Source organism: Euprymna scolopes, chromosome 21 (assembly GCF_053919585.1).
Source record: "Euprymna scolopes isolate OS-2025 chromosome 21, ASM5391958v1, whole genome shotgun sequence".
NCBI lineage: Eukaryota > Metazoa > Mollusca > Cephalopoda > Sepiida > Sepiolidae > Euprymna > Euprymna scolopes.
The window spans coordinates 118828720-118850333 of NC_136502.1; the positions used below are offsets into that span (position 1 = coordinate 118828720).

The 21614-nt window shown below is 33.4% G+C and overlaps 1 long non-coding RNA gene across 1 annotated transcript in view; it reads left to right on the forward strand.

Moving 5' to 3' along the window:
* Nucleotides 1–14998: 14998 nt before the first annotated feature.
* Nucleotides 14999–21614, forward strand: part of LOC145242687 (uncharacterized) — a 234318-nt gene continuing 227702 nt past the window's right edge. The window contains exon 1 of the long non-coding RNA XR_013862809.1: nt 14999–15013. This is a non-coding gene — a long non-coding RNA (uncharacterized LOC145242687). The remainder of the gene's footprint in view (nt 15014–21614) is intronic.

Consider the following 21614-nt stretch of genomic DNA (forward strand, 5'->3'; position numbering starts at 1 on the left):
ACTCATCCGATGAAGTCGTTCTAATTGTATTACTTCTCTCTGTTTTTTTTATACTATTATTTTAATATTATTATCGGTCCATCATATGTTGAGAAACAGGGGGAAAGAAAAATAAGCTATTTTCATGCTGGGCCACGATTCTGCGACCCAGTTTCTGGAGGGAAGGGATTATTCTTATTTTGACAGTATTTGACAGTACATGGTGGAGTTTATATCCCCCGCCCAATGAAATATAACCCTCAACTACCCGCCGAACTAATGAGTTGAGGCTGCCATTTTGGAATATCGATCCATTACTATTCGCCAAATAGCCCAAGATGTCAAGATTAGTACAGGGTATGTGGAAACTATCATTCATGATCATTTACATATGCGTAAGGGATCTGCCAGATGGATTCCCAGGTTGCTCACACCATTCCAGAAGCGATAACGCGTCGAGTGCTCGAGGATGAATTTGGAGATGTGCCAAAAAGTTGAGTCAAAGTTTTTCAAAAGACTGATTACACAGGATGAAAACTTGGTCCATTACTATGATCCAGAGACCAACGCCTAGTGAATGCAGTGGAAGAACTTGGACTGACCACCTCCAAAGAAGGCAAGGGTGCAGTCCTCCGCTGGCAAGGTCATGCTCACAGTCTTCTGGGACAAGGACGGAGTAGTGATGCCAGATTTCCTGGCAAAGGGTACCAAATTTACAGGAGCCTATTATGCTTCACTTTTGAGGAAATTAAGGGAAGCAATCCAAATCAAGAGGGGAGGCAAGATCAGCAAAGGACTCCTCCTCCTACAGGATAACGTCTCGGTCCATAACTCGTATGTCGCCCGATCAGATGCACAGGCGTGTGGTTATGAAATCCTTCCCCATCATCCCTACTCTCCTGACGTATGCGCGAATTCTGTGGTTGTTTATCGTTTTAATATGGTCCTCTTCTGTTGAGGATTTAGTTGGCCAATCAGTTTTCTAGTATCCACCGCGCCCCTTCCTATCAGCCAATGGACATGCATTTTATCGAACAAAAGATCTGTTTTAAAACTAGGTTAGTGGTTTAAGACAGACATTTTCTTTTTTTATTAGTTTATAAATAAATAAACATATGTGTACATACACATATGCACATATATATATACATACATACATGTGTGATCGTTTATGCATATTCATGTTTATTTAATTTATTTGTTTGTTTATTTTCTATTGTTTTTGTTAGTTTTAAAACTATTTTGTATCGCTATCTTAGAGTAAATTTTATTTTGTGAACACAGTTATTTGCTATTTCTCTTCTACAGTTTAATAAATTTTTTGGTTCTTTAAAGTACAGGATAGAAAATTTTTCATGAAGGCATAATTTGCATGGGTCGTCTAAATGCCTACACGTGGTAGCTTGTCTTATTATTTTCCATTCGACTACCGGCGAATGTCCGCTTTCTTTGAGTTCCCAGTATTTATTCGCTAGTGTTGTTTTTATACGGTGTTTTTTTTTATTGTTGAATGTACTTTTGTGGTCATTAAAAAACACAATTAATAACCGTAGAAAAGACACCAATATTTAAAGCCTCGAATAAACATCAGAATGTTTTAAAACTTAATATATTTGAAGAAAATAGAGCTTTAAAACACATAGAAAACTTATGGAACCACATTGACCAATTAGAAGCAAATAACTTCACAGGTATGAATATTACATCAAATTTTCACCTAAATATTCTGGAAGCGTACACTAATTTAACACAAATCTTCAAAGTTAATTAAAAAATGTTCTCTTCAAAATAAATATAAGTGTCACGTATAATAACATAAATCATCGATAGAGCTGTAATTTCCTCATATCTATTTATTTAATTAAGTCACAATCTTGTAGTAAGTGTTATTATGATTCGCGCCTTATCTAAGTTTGATCCAGCTTAACATTAATGTCATTTTTAGTTAAAGTTCTGCAGACAAAAACATACCGGATTTAATTAGATTAATTCTTAGTATAATTCTCGCGAAATACGGCACATTTAAAGATATTTACAGCCTACAATATAGATAATTTATCTTTATTTAATATTTATTTAAATATATTTACAGCTTACAATAGAAATACAATATAAATAAATTAGCCTATTTTTTACATTGCTTATTTGAATTTGAAATAGGCTAGCTTATACCTTATTCTGTGGATGCATTTTGTATAACTCCTTGTTTTTATTAAGCAAATTCTCATTTTATGTTTCTATATGGACACATTCAAAACAGCATAAATTATATTTTTCCTATTAAGTAATTATGACGTAGCTTCTCCTAATAATAGTTATAAACTAGATATGATTCTGCCCAATTCCTTTATATATTTAGATTATAAGTGGGAGATTTATCGATCGATGATTTTATTACATTTAAAAAGGTCACGTATTGTTCCTGTATCTTTAAAATCGTTTAGTGAGTCCGACATATGTGTTAGTATTATTTCCATACGATATTTATATAGAACATATGAAGTTTAACAGTTTCCACTTAATGTGAAGTTATTGTTATATCTTGAATTACTGTTGCTTTTAGTTAATGGTATTAATAGGCCATGGTCATCAGTTGTACGACATGCACGTCGTATGTTAGTGCTCCAATGTCCCCATATAGATGCAGATAGATTTCTATGGTCCTATTTCTTTTTATATAATCTTTTTTAAGTGTACTAACCTATATCATAAGAAGTATGCCAATTTAAATATAAGAAACGCAACCTTTCGAATCTGAACGTGTTTTCTGAAAGTATTCGTCTGTTTCTTCAAATTATCAATGCTCAAAGTTCAATATATAATTATAAAACTCAAATGACCTTGTAACGAGTGATATACCCCACTTTCAAGTTTACGACATCCGGTTGCGCATGCACGCATAAACATTAACCCATAACAACGTAAAAAAATAAACACGGATCGCTTCTTTTGCAGATTTTTACCTGCGCACTGAAATATTATCTCTATTATTTTGAAATTATTATTTAACATGGGAAGAGTGGCGGTGTTTTGCAACTATTCTTTATTACAGCTATACTGTCGCTATTTTCTTATACCTAAACAACTTTAACCCGTTGACAAACATAAGCACAATTGTAGTAAAGACAATACTACTACTACTACTACTACTACTACTACTGCTTCTACTACTACTACTGCTACTACACTGTATCCGCCCCTTTTCCTTTCTTCATCCCTTCTTTTGTATTTTTTGTTTATATTTCTAGATACAAAATAGTTATGTGAGAACGGTGAATTTGTTGATACATTTACTAATCTATTTCAATATTAGTTTTATTTTATTTTATTTATTTAGGTTTTATTTATACAATAAAAACAATTTAATAGGATTCAATATTAGAAAATAATAACAAATATTTCACCATTTAATGTATTTTCTAAAACATGTTTCCAAAGTTTTTTTCATTTTAATTCTAAGATGCTTTAAGGTACTTACAAATTTCAATTGTTTATATAAGCAGACCCATGCGATTTTTCAGCCCTCTAGAGACCCAACGTAAAAGGTACATGGAAACATGGGCATGACGTTGTATATCAAAGTTTTTTATCTGTTTTAAAAGAAGATAAATATTCATCAATAAACTACTGACACGTATTTTCCAAGCCAGTTAAAATCTGGTCATATCCCTCATTTACTCACATGGTGAATCAACAGTTTTCTCAGTCCACAATTATTACCAGCTGTTATTATGGCATCTAGCTCCTAGCACACAGCTTTTCGAAAATTCTGTGAAATATTCGAATCATATCTTGTTTTCTGTCGCATTTAAATGGTCCTAAACGTCCTTTCCTGTCGACAAGTGGTTCAGAGTCGCTGGTTCTTTATTTCTCTTCGTTTTTGTTGTCCTTCTACTTCCTCCTATATGACGTTACGTTATGGCTCAATCATTTGTATATGTAAGATTCACCTGCTGCTACATACATGCTATATTACTATATACTTCATTATAATTTGTTACAATGGATCTTCGTGTGTTTCTAACTGGCACAGCCTTAGTAAAAAAAACATGGCTATAGTATCTCGAATTTTACTGGGTTTATATAATTGAAAATTCAGTAATCGTTCATATACCAATAAATTTTAAGCCAAAAGGAGATGATTTAAACTGTAAGCTACAAAATGATCAAATTTCATAATTGAGCATTTATATATTGTGTTAACAAAAACCAGGACATCAAGGAATGGATTAGTAGCAACAAAAAGTGTATTTCATCGTTAGTTACAATTGTTCCAAGACTATTCGGACACATTCAAACATTATGTCGTTTGAAAATTTTCACAGTATATATATATATATATATATATATATATATATATATATATATATATATACATGGTATTAAATGTTAAAAAAACTTCCATAACTATATACATGTATATTACTTTATTGCTAGATAATAAGAATACACGATTTTATTTTGCGTATGACTAAAAAATAAAAAAATATATAAATATAAAATTAAGAAGAAAAATTATAATATTGCAAGATTTATCTGTACACAGTGAAATTCCGTTGCTGATTAACAGAATGATACAATAGAGAAGTGTATGTTAATCTATGTATTAGTAAAGATTGTAACGTCTGTTAGAGAATGGATCGAGGGAGAGAGAGGGAGAGAGAGAGGGGGGAGGTATATAGACCTATATTTGATTACTTATCACAACATTGTAAATAACACAATTATTAAATATAATAAACGCACATAAGAGATTTTATTTTTAAATTTTACCCTCCTTTTTTAAAAAAAATAAGAAATGAAAAAGAATATGAAAATCTCTAATCGCCTGCCCTTGTCTGTCCTTCCATGTAAAACTATTCCAAACAGAATATTAAATGTTTCAATATTTTTCCCTTATTTATTAAACACCTATATCTATTTTATCGTAAATAGGAAATTGCATCGTGTATTAAGATGAGCCAGCAACGATTCTATGACGGAAGTAATGGCGGTTTTAACTGGGGAATTTACAAGGCCATTTCGCGATGTTGCTGCTTCTGTGTAGACAAGCTCACATTTAAATAATATACGTGGCGTAGGCGAGAATGATGAGGACCGTTATGGAATGTGGACAAGGGATTTGTAAATGTTCTTTTTCATCGCAGGTTCCTCTGAACAAGAGAAGAGCCGGTTCGCATTGTTCACTACAAAGGTCTCTGTAGGGATTTTAATGTATCGGCTAGAGTGTACTTATTCTCAGATTATATGGGAAGAAACTAAAAGAGGGTCGGAGAGTATTATGGTATAGACTACGACCCTCACTAGTATTTGCTGGAACGGGCAAGTGTAGTACAACACCTTTATGAGAAGTTTGAAATTAATTTTTTACTGGGTCTTAGGGTTGGAAAAAAGCCTATAAACGTGGCTAAATGCTTGACTCCTTAGTCAGGGAAAAAGTCGTATTCGTTTCTGTTGAAAGGCTACAGGATTCGAAAGTGAAATTAGTTGTTATTAGAGCTAATCAAGATACTCTAGATGACGCGTATAGTCTAGCCAGGGGAAAGGACAAAGTCAGGGCTTGAGTAAATACAGACCCTCGCATGAATGAAGCAGTTTCGGAATCTCGGGAGGTTGGTCATGCGCAGAGGCGAAGCTACAATCAAACGCTTCTAAACGGGAAAAATAGGAGTTTGGAGTGGGATGACAAATATCCCACTACATTTTCTTTGTAGTACAGAACTTGAATAAGAACGTGATTTTGTGCGTGATTGATTTAAATGTTCTGAAGTTTCAAAACGAGTATATTGCATTAGAAGAAAATAAGCTATTCCCTTCTCTGGTTAAACTATAAACTACTATCGTACTGAAGCCCGACATGCTCATATGTGCCAGTGTAGGATAAAATGAAACATGTAGAGAAACAATATCAAGTATGAAGAAATAAGTTTGGAATTCGTAAGACGATTAAGTGGCAAATCTGTGGCAAGTATATAGTCTCAGCAAACGATTTACGGACAGTCCAGATCCGTATTGTGAATGGAATTAACTGGACAAATAAAATTAAGCAAATAACGGCAAGTAAACACTTCAGATAAGGAAGCGGAAGAAGTGGAAGTTTCAGAGAAGTTCGGAAAATATTTTATGCTTCGGTTACGAAAATACAGAGACATGTTTCCAAAGGCTGATAAGTATCTCGATTGACAGATACTGTAAAAATGAGCATCGACACGGAGGAATATACACCCATAAAATTAAAACGGATGCCCCACCTATAAAACAAAGAGCACTAGTCGACAAAACACTTGATAAAATGCTTGAAGCAGGGGCCATAGAAAAATCCAAGAGTCCTTGAGGTTTTCCCGTAGTATTAGTTAAAAGAATGGGAGCAGGGAGTTTTGTGAGGATTTTAGGAATTTAAATAAGGTGACTAAAACTAACACCTACTCATTACCAGTTATTAATAATACTCTGGCATGTGTGAGTTCGGCGAGATATTTTCTAAGTTAGATTTGAAATCAGGATACTGGCATATACTGTAAGACGGAAAAGATAAAGAAAAAGCGGAATTTGCTTCGCATAGAACGCTTTCTCAATTCAAGTTTATGCCGTTTGGAATTGCGTATGCACCTGCACTTTTCTCAGAGTTTACGTCCATAGTGCTACAGACCTAAGTAGCACTACCTCTAGCGTACCTTGAAGATATTTTTGTACTTTCAGAAAAGGACGAAGATCATCTCACACACATTAGGTGTTTAACAGTTTGAGGAAACATCAGCTAAAATTAAAACCAGCGAAATACGAGTTGGTAAAAACAGAGACGAAATACTAAGGATTTAGAATTAGGAGAAAATGCAAAAGATTTTATCCGGAGCAGGCTGTACTGACCTCAATCACGGGGGACGAAAAAATATTTAAGAGATTGTTTAAGGAGGGAGGGCAATCTTAAATCACACGTGATTCTGCTAATCTAACTAAACTACATCCAACATTTCTGTAATCGATATAAGAGTACCTTAGGCATCACATCCTCATTAAACGACGTAGTTTATGGAAACATCTACAGTATTAAACTAGCTTTACTGTATCAATAAAGTATTTTTAAAGACGAGATTAACAAATTATATACAGTCTTTCTTAAACAATATGGTAGAAATAGTTTTCATCGTTAAGAAATTTCTTTTGGAAAATAAAATGTCCAATATCGTCGCCAGACGCAATATTAAAACTTTAAGCATTAATAAGTGCAGGGTTTGAAATGACCATTTTTTGTTTTTCAATTCAAAACTATTGATTATAACATTCCACGTATAATAATCAATATTGTATTTTTATTTGGTTAAGTACACATATCTTCACACATTAACACACACACACATACACACACATACACACACACACACACATATATATATATATATGTATGTATACACGTGCATATAAGCCATGCATATTAAAGTACAATTATCATAGAAGACACCCATATGTAAGTTGCTAATTATTAAGAATATAAATACATACGATTTATTAAAATAGACTAAATAAATATGTCAATTAGTAGTTATATATATTTTTCGAGACAAGACATTAAACAACACTTTAACGATCGAGCTACACCCTTTTTAAGATGATTAACGCAAAAAAAAAGATCCCTACATTTTTTTCTATACATAATGCATTTGTAGACAGTTGAAATAAATCGGTATTAAAAGCGAATCATGTATATGCGAAAAAGTTTCTATTAATCCATATTCACCCGTGCGACTAATTTATACAGGGGGTGGGGCAATAAAATTGCCGCTACATAAAACACAATATGATTCAATTTCAGTTTTATAAAAAACCGTTATTTTTTGTTGCAGAACATCTACTAGGTGGCTAAAGCAATAAGAGCGTTTTAACTAACACAATTTTCAATGAGCGAGATAGAAGATGCGCCGCTGTGAAACCTATGCTCCCTTCCGATCCAAGATATGAGAACAGGTCTATTGCCAGAAGCCTCAAAATGCAAATCTGGACAATAGGGACGTGCTCAGGGTGATAAAAATAAGTTTCAAGCCACGTTTATAGTTTTTGTTGTGGTTTCAAGAGGGGACCACATTATGTAACCTCATAGTTTCGAATTCGGCGTACACGTCAACACCAAAGTGTACTTGGATGTGTTGAAGAGTGTGGTGATCCCATGGTGAAACTCTAAGTGGGGAAGATGGACTGGGGTTTAGCCCACGAATCCGAAGAGGCCTTAACTATGCTTCAGAAGGCATTCTACGAGTTCTAACCCTTCTCTCACTCGACCTGAACTCGCTGGACTACTTTGTTTTGTCATACGTTAAGAACATCGCCATCACCTCTTACAACACCAAAACCAGCTATATTATCGCCATCCGCCGAGTATTCGCCGAATATTCGCCGGCGCTTGTGGAGAATGCATGCTCCAAGTTTCGAACCCGTAACGATGGATTATTGAGGCTGAAGACGGTTACATTGAATAGATATCAGCTCTACTACATAATCCATTTACCTGAATTTATTATTTCAGATGATTTAAAGAATATAATTGTAGTGCGTCTTTTTGAGAGCGACACGTTTATTATTTCACCATGTATACGTTTTAGATAAAAAAATATGTACTGCACAAAAAAGTTTCTAATGTTATATAGGGTTTCATTAAAGTGTCTTAGAGAGAGAGTATTATAAGTGATGCTTTTTCTTGTGAGAGAGAGAGAGGCTTTTTAAAAGAGATTGTTCGTTTATAACTATTCCTACATTTTAAATGTTCATTACTTAGACGTGTAGATATGAAGAAAGCTCTTAGAATGATGAGATAGTGTTCAGACAGTCTTAGTGTAGATATGATGTAGATTCACATTGTGGATATGAGATGTCGAGACGTGTATGTAATGACATTTTATAACACAGACATATAATAACAATACAATTTACCTTTTTGTAGAAATCACAAACACAAAGATGAGCTTTATCACAAAACACATGATGAATTTATTTCCTTACGACCGGTCGTGATTTCCTCATTAAAAATTCAAAGTTTCACATTTTAGTTTCTGAAGTGACGTCTCGCTTCAGACGTCCGCCTGTCTCTGAGTTTTCTCACTGACCGTCTCCCCTGACTGTCTCCCCAACCAACTAACTCACTTCCTGTATTGAGAAATCCATGCATCCCGGCCACGTGAGCAAACTTCAGGTGTTTCAACATGCGCGACTTTGCACGTTTCCGACATTGATTTCCCAATAACCTATTTTTTCTTGTGTTGTTTCCACAAAAGAATTCAACCTACATATCTAATTTATTTAACCCATATTTTATTATCCACATTCTTTTAACAATTGAATAGTTTATTTATTATTTATTTCATCCGAATTAACAATTTACTGGACATTCTATTTAAACCTTTCTTTAAAACTTATGTTCAGGGTTCGATTTCTGCTTTCTCTTATTTTCATTTTAACTAATCTCTCTATTTTTATACTTACATGAACAGGGGACAACCCTTATCATGTAACACTAATATATAAATGTATTAGAAGTCATACATTCAAAGCGTATTCATACACATCATATCGAATTATTCAGGTATATCTTATCGAACTTATGAATCTTTCTGATAAAGAAAAGTGAGCAGAGTGAACTGAAAATATATCTGACGAAAGCTTGAAAACTCAAGAGATATTGTCTTGATTTGAGGAAAATACGTACCACATTAAATTGAAAGAGTTCTGCTGGGAACAGCCTGGAGATAGAAACAATATCGAAGGACCGGTTAGTTATTTGCTTTAGTGGGTGCTTCGAGCAATTATCACTAAGAAAAGCATTGCACAATATTTAAACAGATGAAAAGGGGGTAGTAAGAGCCGAGCACCCTTAAAGTGTGAAGTGGCTTGTGTAATTTAATGAGATCTATGGAGCAGTTCAGGTGAGCGGGATCCTCTGAGCCAGTCGGCTATCCTTAGTGCTTTAGTAAAAGAGGGCGGAAATTATTTTTTGTGTGTTGCTCTTGTCAAGCGAAGATCTAATCCTGCAATTTTCCATAACCTAAGTAGTTGGTTACCACTTATAAACTCCACAAAACTAAAATATATTATCACTAAATTTGTTGTGAGTGTTTCCTTTATGGACGCGGGAATTGATTAGGTCGATTTTTTCCTGCCATTGTAGATGTATAATGTAAGCGTCCTTACGTATGTTTTGTATTGGAGTGCGTTTAATAAGTATTGAAAGTTGCTAATTAAAAAAAAAACTATTAAGGAAGAAAGTCTAAATCTGACAGAAGTTAACACTTATAAAACCTAACATCACAATTGAATTTGAGGAATTTATCACCGCACAACCAGCAAGTCCCAGATTATAGACTCAACTGTAAATTAGAAAGTAGCGCGTTAGAAATGAATATTTCTATTTAGAACACAATTGAATCATGATATTTGACTTTTGTAAACTTTAATTCAGATGATCATGCACAGAATAATTTCCATGATTGACACAATCATTTCGAACACACCACTGTCTTATCAACTGATCGATGATCAGTTGATAAGACAGTGGTGTGTTCGAAATGATTGTGTCTGTTTAAAACACAATTGTATCATGATACTGGATTTTTGCTTTTTAAACTTAAGGAGAATCTATTATTTACAGATAATTGAATAAAATCAGTATTAGATTTTCTAATAAAACTAACAATAGGTTCTCTACAGTGCAATGTAGACTACAATATATTGTGGACTACATCACTGCGGCAAGTATGTGCAGAGAGACATGTAATACCTCCTCTTTCGTACACTGCGGTGGGGGCGAAGTACAGCAGGAAATGAATGGATTTTATTAAAAACCCTTGACTTAACCGATTTCGATGACAATAAAATTATGAAAAATATGTTCATCATTTTTAATAGCGGACAAGGTCGGGTATCCTTGCGGGTTTATTTATAAAATTGAGTGCTTTGCATGGTACGAGATTTCTTCGTTTTTATACTGGCTGAGTAAGAAAAACCCTTTAGGTAAGCAGAACGTGTAGGGCAATCACGAGGGTTGTGATCAAACGCACGTGGTGCACTTCCACATTCGGGGTGTCTTCAATAATTTCCTGAAATTTTCGTATTGTCAATTCAGTTTATATTACACACATGCAACTCTAGTTTTATTCGAAGTAATCTCTTCTGACTGTGCTGTTTCGACAACTTCTGGCAAACACCATGGAATCATCTAGTGTGAGCGTGTCAGTGACTCTCGCCACAGCCAATTCTCCCATAACGAGATCCTTTAAGGTTTTACTTGAGCTTAAGGAATAACCAAAAGTCGCAAAGAGCAAGGTTTGAATTATTATTGATGCTCCTTTTGGCCAAATAGTCTGTTATAAGACTGGAGTTGTAGAGTACACTGTTGTGATAAAATTTGCACAAATCTTCTGCATCTTAGTTCCACACAAATTAGTGTGTGTAAAGTACCCACACTGGCATCAAACTCTGCACTTATTGTCTTTAAAGACACACACGTGTCTGATGCATGAAATTCTTTATCGGTATTGAAATAGACCTCATTTTAAAGAAACGTCTCCTAACTGAAATGGATCTCGTTTGAAAGAAAACGCCATGCTTTAAAATCTTCTGGAACCGAAATGGCTAACCAATATTATATCCCTTGCCGAAATTGTTGGACAAATTGTTGGATCATTCTACCACCCCAGAACGCATTTCATTCGCGACGTATCTCTCTACATATGCAAGAGCCAAATACATCCTAGGATATAGTACTTTTGTCACCTCCGAGGATGAGCTGCTAAAAGTACTCTTTCCTGCTATGGCAGAGTAAATAACCATTTTTGCAATCTAGTGGGCGAGGATTTTTTTTATCCTCCTATGTTTTTATCATAGAAGAGAGGTTTCGAGTCTATATAAGATCTATTGGCACCATCATTGTAATATCTCGACAAATTTTTTTCTGTTGTCTCTTCGTCCTCAAAACTCGTTCAATTTCCCTCACTCTGTGGCGAAATTAAACAAACATTCAGTTGCCAAAGTTTCTTTCTTAGGACGCTCTGTCAGTGGAACACAATACCTAGGGATGTCTTCCTCGCTGTCTATACCAAGGTTGCTTACAAATCTAATGTAAGTTCGGTTGTGTCTTCTCCTATATAATTAATCTCTACAAAAGTTGCACCATCGCTGATCATCATAGTTTTGATATCTAACAAAAAATAACCCTTATTTATGAATAGTCTCGAGGTTTGTATATGTTGGTACTTCCAAGTAAAAAAAGTAAATTCCAGAACGCCTTGCTTGGAGATTAGAGGAAGAATGCGAAAAGCAAGAGAAGAAAAGTCGAGTATACAATGGATTTAAATAGGTAAACGAAATGTAAATTAGAAATGTTATATTTCAGAGCCGTACTGCTTTCAATAGTTTTATGAATAAAGCGGTATGGCAGCTATATATCCATCTCACAGGCGTAAACCTTAACACCATCACAATGTTACTAAATGAAATTGACAATACATGTCTAAATAATATATCTATATCTATTATATATATATATATATATATATATATATATAACACATATATAGTCTGTTTATTATACAAACATTATGTGTTACATATGCGCAAACATAGTTTTCAATTGCTCCTTTTTTCCTGATGAAGTTGTCTCTTTGAATTCGTATTCCACTGAAACATGCATGTACATATGTAACCAATAATGTTTGTATAAAAAACCCATATAAAAGCTTTGACTTCCATTGAACACTCTTTAATAATCACACTGGTTTAATTGGATTTACTATTAGGAAACCAATCTATACAGCAATTATATTTGTGTATGTACTTGTGCGTGTGTATGTTGTGTGTGTGTATGTGTGTGTGTGATAGGCTCACTAGTCGATTTCGACGGATGAGTTTCGGCCACAAAAAGTAAGTTGCTCAGATAATCCACACAGATGATTTGTTTATAGTGATAAAGGATGCATAGAACCCACCACACATTTTGATATTACTGCTCGCTTTTGTTGGTGCAGGTGAGTGCCACATGAGAGAGTATACAATAGACCGTGAGGTTTTACCTTAGAGTTTACTTCTTCAAGATACATGTCTTAAGGAAAACTGTGAGTGCATCTATCCCAGCGTCTCTAGATACGAACCTGGAAATTTCTACGACTCGACACGGTACATTGAGCGCCTAGCCTTACCAAACTGTCACCTATCTGTTACTGGTCAAGCTACACGCTGCTTAACTTCGGTGATCTGTGTGCATTTTATATATAAAATATATTTTAGTCATCGACATACAGTCCTGTTTCGTTGTTTCACAATTCATCAGTGCCGCTAGACTAACACCTATCCCAAGCCGAGGATCGAACCTAGAACCGTCGTGATGACAGTCGGCAGTTCTACTCCCTGACTATGGAAGCGGTGGCCGCAATCAATCTGTCCGCATGTCTATTTAAATAAACATCCGTCCGCCACTCGTAAAGTGCTCAAACGTATGTTTGTAAACAAACCGCGAGCTTCGTATTCTTTCAGCTAAATTAAGTAGCGAGTGAGATTATTTACGATAGTGCTCAACCCAAGAGAGGGGCTTTATAAAATATATTTTAGTCATCGAAATACAGTCCTGTTTCGTTGTTTCACAATTCATCAGTGCCGCTAGACTAACACCTATCCCAAGCCGAGGATCGAACCTAGAACCGTCGTGATGACAGTCCGCAGTTCCACCCCCTGACTACGGAAGCGGTGGCCGCAATCAATCTGTCCGAATGTCTATTTAAATAAACATCCGTCCGCCACTCGTAAAGTGCTCAAACGTATGTTTGTAAACAAACCGCGAGCTTCGTATTCTTTCAGCTTAATTAAGTAGCGAGTGAGACTATTTACGATAGTGCTCAACCCAAGAGGGGGGCTTTTTAAAATATATTTTAGTCATCGGCATACAGTCCTGTTTCGTTGTTTCACAACTCATCAGTGCCGCTAGACTAACACCTATCCCAAGCCGAGGATCGAACCTAGAACCGTCGTGATGACAGTCGGCAGTTCTATTCCCTGACTACGGAAGCGGTGGCCGCAAATAATCTGTCCGAATGTCTTACACACACACACACACACACACACACACACATATATATATATATATATATATATATATATATTTATATATATATATGTGTGTGCGTGTGTGTGTGTGTAATTTTTTTTATAGGTAAAAACATTTTATTATAGCTGTTAAAAAAGAAATACCTCTTTTAGAGATCTGTGTTTATTGTATATATATATATACACACATATATATATATATATATATTATTATTATTTTTCAGGGATACACATCTTTATTATAGCTGTTAAAAAAATGTAGAGTTTTTGTATCCATGGCCAAATTCAAGAATGAAGGGAAAACATTTTACTTAGGTTGAAAAAAAATAAAAGGGCAGAGTCAGCTTACTGGGTTTCCCCCTCTCTTTTAAAAGTCGAATCAAGAGTTTTTGTGTAGGGCAACTTATTCAAACGGAGAAACGACTAAAATAAAAATTAAACTATTGGAAAGAAAAAAGTGGGAAATAGCTTAAATAAATCTATCGCTATGATAAGTTTCAATACAGAAGAGACACTAATCGTTGTCAGACCCAAAAGACAATATCTATGTTTACAGAGAGAAGGTTTCATTACACTGACGGAAATAGTTTCCAAGACCTTCAGATGAAATAACGAATGAGCGTGACTTAGAATAGAAAATGAGTCACTGTTGAAATTCATTGCACATCGCGGGTTTTTAAGAAGACGGTCAGTTAGAGCAGAACCATAGGTATTACTCAAACCATCTATTAGTCGGTGGATTTCACTCCTGATTTTGCTGGTTATATGTTGTTGGACGCAACCATCCAACCTAAGGGTCGCTCTGTCAACGTAGTTTGCACGGACACTACATTTACTTTGATACATGCCATTAGTCATATGATGGGAGGCAGAACGTCCTTTCTATGGCAATAATGATTTTGTCGAAAACACAATACGTACATTGGAGAAAAAATATCCATGTTCCACAGCTGAGGTAATCTGTTTTTCGTATTTTTCATTAATTGTCTCTTACCAAGGTAAATAAATGCAAATGGTACATATAGCTGCCATCTTAGTTTTGTTCATTTGAATTATTTTTACGGTGTTAATCAAATCAAGAGAATCCCCATTATTGAACAAATATTGGTGATCACTTTTAGTTCTTAATCCAATGCAGGTTGTGAACAAATTATGAGGGCACGATGTGTTTAGGTTCAAATTAAATTATACTTTAGTTTTTGAGGACAGAATAAATCCCTTCGTACATACAGTTCCGTAAACATTCCTTTACGGTAAATTGATGCAAAAAAGTTCCAAAAAAATGTTCGTCATCAATACATGAAGGAAGGCTAAAGTAGAATTTTTTTAACCTCCATTGTTTTCCCTCCGTCTTTCTTTTTTATCACGATTTTTTTAAAAGCTACAATATATATATATATACACACACACACACATATATATATGTATATATATATATGTGTGTGTATGTATATATATATGTGTGTGTATGTATATATACATATATATACATATATATCTCAAAACATTGTTAAATCACTAGGAACAGCCGTATAGAGCAATGGTTTGAAGCTCTGACTGTCGTTTGGGCGGTCGGGTTTCGATCCTGGCTTGAGGTTGTTGCTTGTCTAGTCATACTGATTAACTGTGAAACAGCGAAACAGTACTGTAAGTGGATGACTATATATATATATATATATATATACATATATATATATGTATATATATACATATATATATATATGCTATAAAACTCAAATCGGCTTGTATGACCCTTAAAACCGTATTTCCGGTATACAGCTTCTGGTTTGAAAAATTCTGCCCATGCGTGATTAAATAAAAACCAAGCCATAAAGGCACTTTTTGAATCGCCAATTTTCTGCGTTTAAAATATTCAAATAAAATGAAAATCCCTTCTCCTTTTTGTTTGCATTTTATGAATAATATTTTTTTTCATTGCACGTTGAAATCGTTTTCCAACAGTTAATTATAATTCATTTTTTATCCTTAAATTTGAGATGCTAAAAAAAGCAAAAGATTTAACATTACTGAAAAGCTTAATAACAAAGAAGCTGGTATTTGGAACAGATAAATTAAAGTGTTTGAATGAAAATTAAAACGTTCAAATATCTGCTTCTGTTCATGATTCTTTTAAATAAACATTAAAATGATTCGAAATATTACTAAATGAAAGAATTTTTTAAATGTTCTAAGAAAGGGAAATGAAAGATAAGCCAAGTAATTGAATCAAAATAAAATGTAAAACTGCGAATATTTTTTTAATTCAAGAATCGTACTAAAATCTTTCGTCAAATTTGTTTAATAAATATTTCATCTCTTCGCTGTGAAACCCAAATGTAAGCTGTTTCGTTTATTTTTTTAATTAAATTTTTGTTCATGAGAAAAACAAACAAACAAACATAGGAAATAAGGAGCTAAAGTGGCCTAAAAGTGGGTGCATACTGTACGCTAATGTAAAATCGAATGCAATAGAGTTATCTTCCTTAGATCAATGAAAACATATCCAACTGAGCCGGCAAAAATTATAGCCGTTGACTTGTGATAGTGCTTTCGTTAAGAATCCCACTTCTTTGTTTACAAAGCCATTGGGCGAAGTGACGTCAAACAAATATTAAGATTCGGGTGACCAACACTGTTTATAATGTAGCTTTTTAAAAAGCAACTATAAATCGAGAAATCCTGGTAAATTTTTACTTGATTTTAATCTTTACATTTTCTTTTCAAAGAACGACGTTTTAAGGCTTTCAGCTATGAAAAAAATTATAAAGTCGGGGATCGCTTTACTATATGAATTTTACGTAAAATGAACATCCATTTTATAGCCAAGGTTACCAAAAACTGGGTGCTCATTTTACGATTATAGAAAAATGTCCCCTCCTCACTTGAAACAGTAATATGCGACCGTCGCATATTACTGTTTCAAGTGAGGAGGGGACATTTTTCTATAATGCAACATAGTTCTGGCCATTAGCTTTCCGTGTATTTATTTGTTGAATTATGATCAGTAGTTGCCGGGATTTCGAATCTATAAAATTGCCCCAAAACGTGGTATATTTATATATGGATATATCTATACACATCGCCAATTGAATATAAATGATCATATCTCTGGTTCTATGGGCCGAAACTAGACGAAAATGTAAAGGCTTTTAGAAGAATATGATACTATTCTATGATATATTTTCTTTGTCAATTAGTAAAAAAAAATATATATTTTCAAATTAGAACATTTATATGTATAGTGTCCTAGCAAATTAGCTATATATTTTAGCTGTTTTGGGATGAATTTTTCTTGGGATATTTTGCTTTGTTTTGCTTGATTGCCTTCCCTGTAGTCTCCCTAAGTAACACACACCCTCACACACACAGACATACGCACAAGCACACACACACACACACATATATATATACACACACACACACACACACACATATATATATATATATATATATATATATATATACTAAACTACCAATCACCCGTTGCTTCATTATAAATTATGGCAAGTTATAGAATAATGAGTATATGAAATATGGCAAAAATATGCGCTTGTGCACACGTAAATGTCCACAACTATTTCATTGCATAACATCGGTGACACTAATTTTTGTGGAAAATTAAACTGCAATATTCGTTTTCAGCATGCCCCAAAATCTTTAGAAGTCGTTATTTAAAGGAACATGTTAAGATGGAAACCAAGTAAATTTTGATCAAACTTCTGCTTTATTTGCTTTATAATATGCTACATTATATGCAGTATTGGTCATACCAACCTTTAAATTTGCCTTACGTCACTTCCGCCGAATGGCTTAGAAAACAAAGAAGTGGGACTTTTAACGTAAACACTTATCACAGGTTAACGGGTATAACCTTTGCCGTCGCAGTTGGATATGTTGTCATTAACCTGAGATAGATAACTCTATTTCACATTAGCTTACAATCTGCACTCCAGCTCCTTATTTCGTATGTTTTTTTCCTTAATATTAACCGTAAAAATAATTTTAATTTAAAAAACAAACAAAAAAGCTTATATTTGGGCTAAAACTGAATTTTCTGGAAGAGTATTCGAGGCAAATTGCAGAGTGAAATGTAATATTTATTAAAGAAGTTCAAAGAAAGTTTTTAGTACGAATTTTAATGAAAAAATCGTCAAGAAATCGTAAAGAATCGTACGAAAGATTTAATACGATGCTTAACAAACACACTTTTACTTACTATTTCTATTCAGTTATATAAGTTTTTCTGTAATTTTAATTTTTAAAACATTTAAAAACTTTTTTCATTTAGTTATATTTAGAATCATATTGATTTTTTATTTAAAAGAAACAAAAACGGAAGCTGATATTTAAACGTTTTAATTGATCTGTTTCAAATATCAACTTTGTAATTAATGTTGTTAGTAATATTAACTATTGATCGTTTGTTTTTACATCTCAAACTTTAGTATTATAAATGATTTAAAGAATTTTAAACTGATAAAATGAAAATGAAAGAATGTTCTGTTTTTATATTTAATTCTCATACATGTGTCATCCATCACCAAATAACAAAAGACCGGGGAAGCGACCATCCCCTCTCTATGATAGTCTGGTACATTTACAATTTGTGAAAACGCATCTATACTGAAAGCTGTACATGAAGAATATAAGTAAAGCGCCGAAATAATTCAGCGGTTTTATCATAATATAATTGTAAAATTCTGTGGACAATCCGACTTCCATGGATGTAATTTTGTCTACCAAAAATCTGGGAATCGGCGAATGTATAATTATGGACATTTAGTGTGACGTTTGGGAACACCGATCCATGATCCAGTGGTTACAACTGCCGATTAGAAACACTGTAGTTGTAGGTTCAATCCACGGGCAGGGAAAGGTGCTAGTCTAGCCGTACTGATGAGTTCTGATACAGCGAAACAGTACTCTATGTGGATGAATATATGCATGTTTTAAGCAATGTATATATTTTTTAAATCGTGTATATGAATTCAATTCTTTAAATATTTTAATAACTTGATTAACATTTCAGAATGTTGCAACTATTGGTACATTTTATTTTTCTGATAGTAGATTGTTTTAGCTTTTTTTATTAATTAAATAGTAATACACTTTTAAACAAGAATCTAATTAATAATTAATATTCCAACCATATTTTTGACGAACGAATTAGGAAATTTAAACTTTGAATCAAAATAATATAGAATCCAAAGCTACACTTAATACATATAAATAACTATTCTATCAAAACCAAATGTAATATATATATATATATATATATATATTTTATATATATTATATATATATTTATATTACTTAATTCAATAACATAAATTAATATACGAAAGTAGTAATTTATGCGTAAACTTTAAGTATTTACTTCAACAGTGCTGAATGCGTAGCTAGAGCTAGGTAGTGAGTTATAAAATATATATGGCAATTAAGCTACACAGAATATGCCTGATTAGTACTAGCGTGGATGAACCCCGGAATACTCTGTGTAGTTTAATTACCATATATATTTTATAACTTGTAATATATATATATATATATATATATATATATATATATATATACATATATTAAGTAATGTGATTGATAATTTAAAAATCAAATTATAATTAAATTAAAAATCCGTTTCATAAGAAGAGATAACAACAAAATCAATTATTTGTACGATCGTTTCGGAAAACAGTGTTTTTATTGTGGTAGACATCAAGTTACGGACAATAATTATTACATATAGTTTTTTAATAAACAAGGTTTCCTCATCAGCAAATTGTGAAGGGTTTTTATTAAATTTAAAAGACACCATATATAAGCCTTGCATTAAAAGTAAGGCAGATGTATCTGGGCAAAAAATAAAATAAAGGTCTGGATTTAAAATTGATAAGAAAATTAATATGGGTTAGAGATATAAAAGAAATAGAGTAAAATATTAAATTAGCTCTAGGATATTTACCAATCGAGCTTATTATATATCTAAATTACAACGAGCACTTTTTCTTTCCTGTATTTTAATTAAACTAGTAATTTAACTATTACATAAAAATACACTCTGCTCCTTAGACTCTTGTTCTAATCTCCTCTAAATTATATATATATATATATATATATATATATATATATATATATATATATATATATACACGTATTCAGGTATAATTCCGTTACCTCTTACAGACCCATCTTGGTTTTACAAACGGAAGACAGATCCAAGTTGGCTGTGCATGCTGTCACTACTCTTGATAATCAACGGCTAACCACACCGGTATGCCTCTTTAATTTCAGTTCCTCTAGTTGATTATGTGCCGCCCCGGGTCTGGCCGTGTTTCTAACATGTCGTAGACGAAAAACAGTCGACGAGTCTTAGGTGAGTGGCTTCAATGGTTCCATGTATTTTTACCATCTTAATGTTAAAATTCCACATATGTTTCAAAATATCAGCAACGACTGGAAGGAAAATATATACACCACAACAATAGAATTATGACAGAAAACACATGAATATTGATGTAAACGCAAGAAAATATGATTGGCAACAATTTTTTTTTTTAAATATAAAATACAGCGTCCGTCAAGATGTGGTTTATTTCATTTATTTAGACTTGTATTTTTATTTTTTTCGGATATATTGTTTTTTTACTATCCTCTTAACATTATTTTTCTCTTCGCATTTTCAGAGAATAAATATCTCCAAAAAGCAATTTCTTTAGTAACATAGAGTACTTATCGCTTAGGATTTCGCACCCGGGTTGAATCATCTGGTCATTAATATAAGCCTCCTTTGATAATGATGAAGGATTGTTGTAATCGCGTATAGGGGCATAATCACTGATTGACTCTGGATTAGCGAACAAATTCTTAATGGAAGTGGAATCGAATATGGCTATTGTGTCATAATCACATATTGGGTCGTAATCACTTATTGGGTCGTAATCACTTATTGGGTCGTAATTGCTTATTGGGTCGTAATCACTTATTGGGTCGTAATCATTATTGGGTCATAATCGCTTATTGGGTCGTAATCACTTATTGGGTCGTAATCACTTATTGGGTCGATATCGCTACTTGGGTCGTAATCACTTATTGGGTCGTAATCACCTATTGTGTTGTAATCACTTATTGCGTCGTGATCACTTATTGGGTCGTATTTGCTTATTGGGTCATAATCACTTATTGGGTTGTAATCACTTATTGGGCCATAATTGCTTATTGGGTCGTATTTGCTTATTGGGCCGTAATCACTTATTGGGTCGATATCACTTATTGGGTTGTATTTGCTTATTGGGTCGTAATCATTTATTGGGTCGTATTTGCTTATTGGGTCGTAATAACTTATTGGGTCGTAATCACTTAATGGGTCGTGATTGCTTATTGGGTCGTAATAACTTATTGGGTCGTAATTGCTTATTGGGTCGTAATCACTTATTGGGTCGTAATTGCTTATTGGGTTGTAATCACTTATTGGGTCGATATCACTTATTGGGTTGTAATCACTTATTGAGTCATAATTGCTTATTGGGTCGTAATTGCTTATTGGGTCGTAATCACTTATT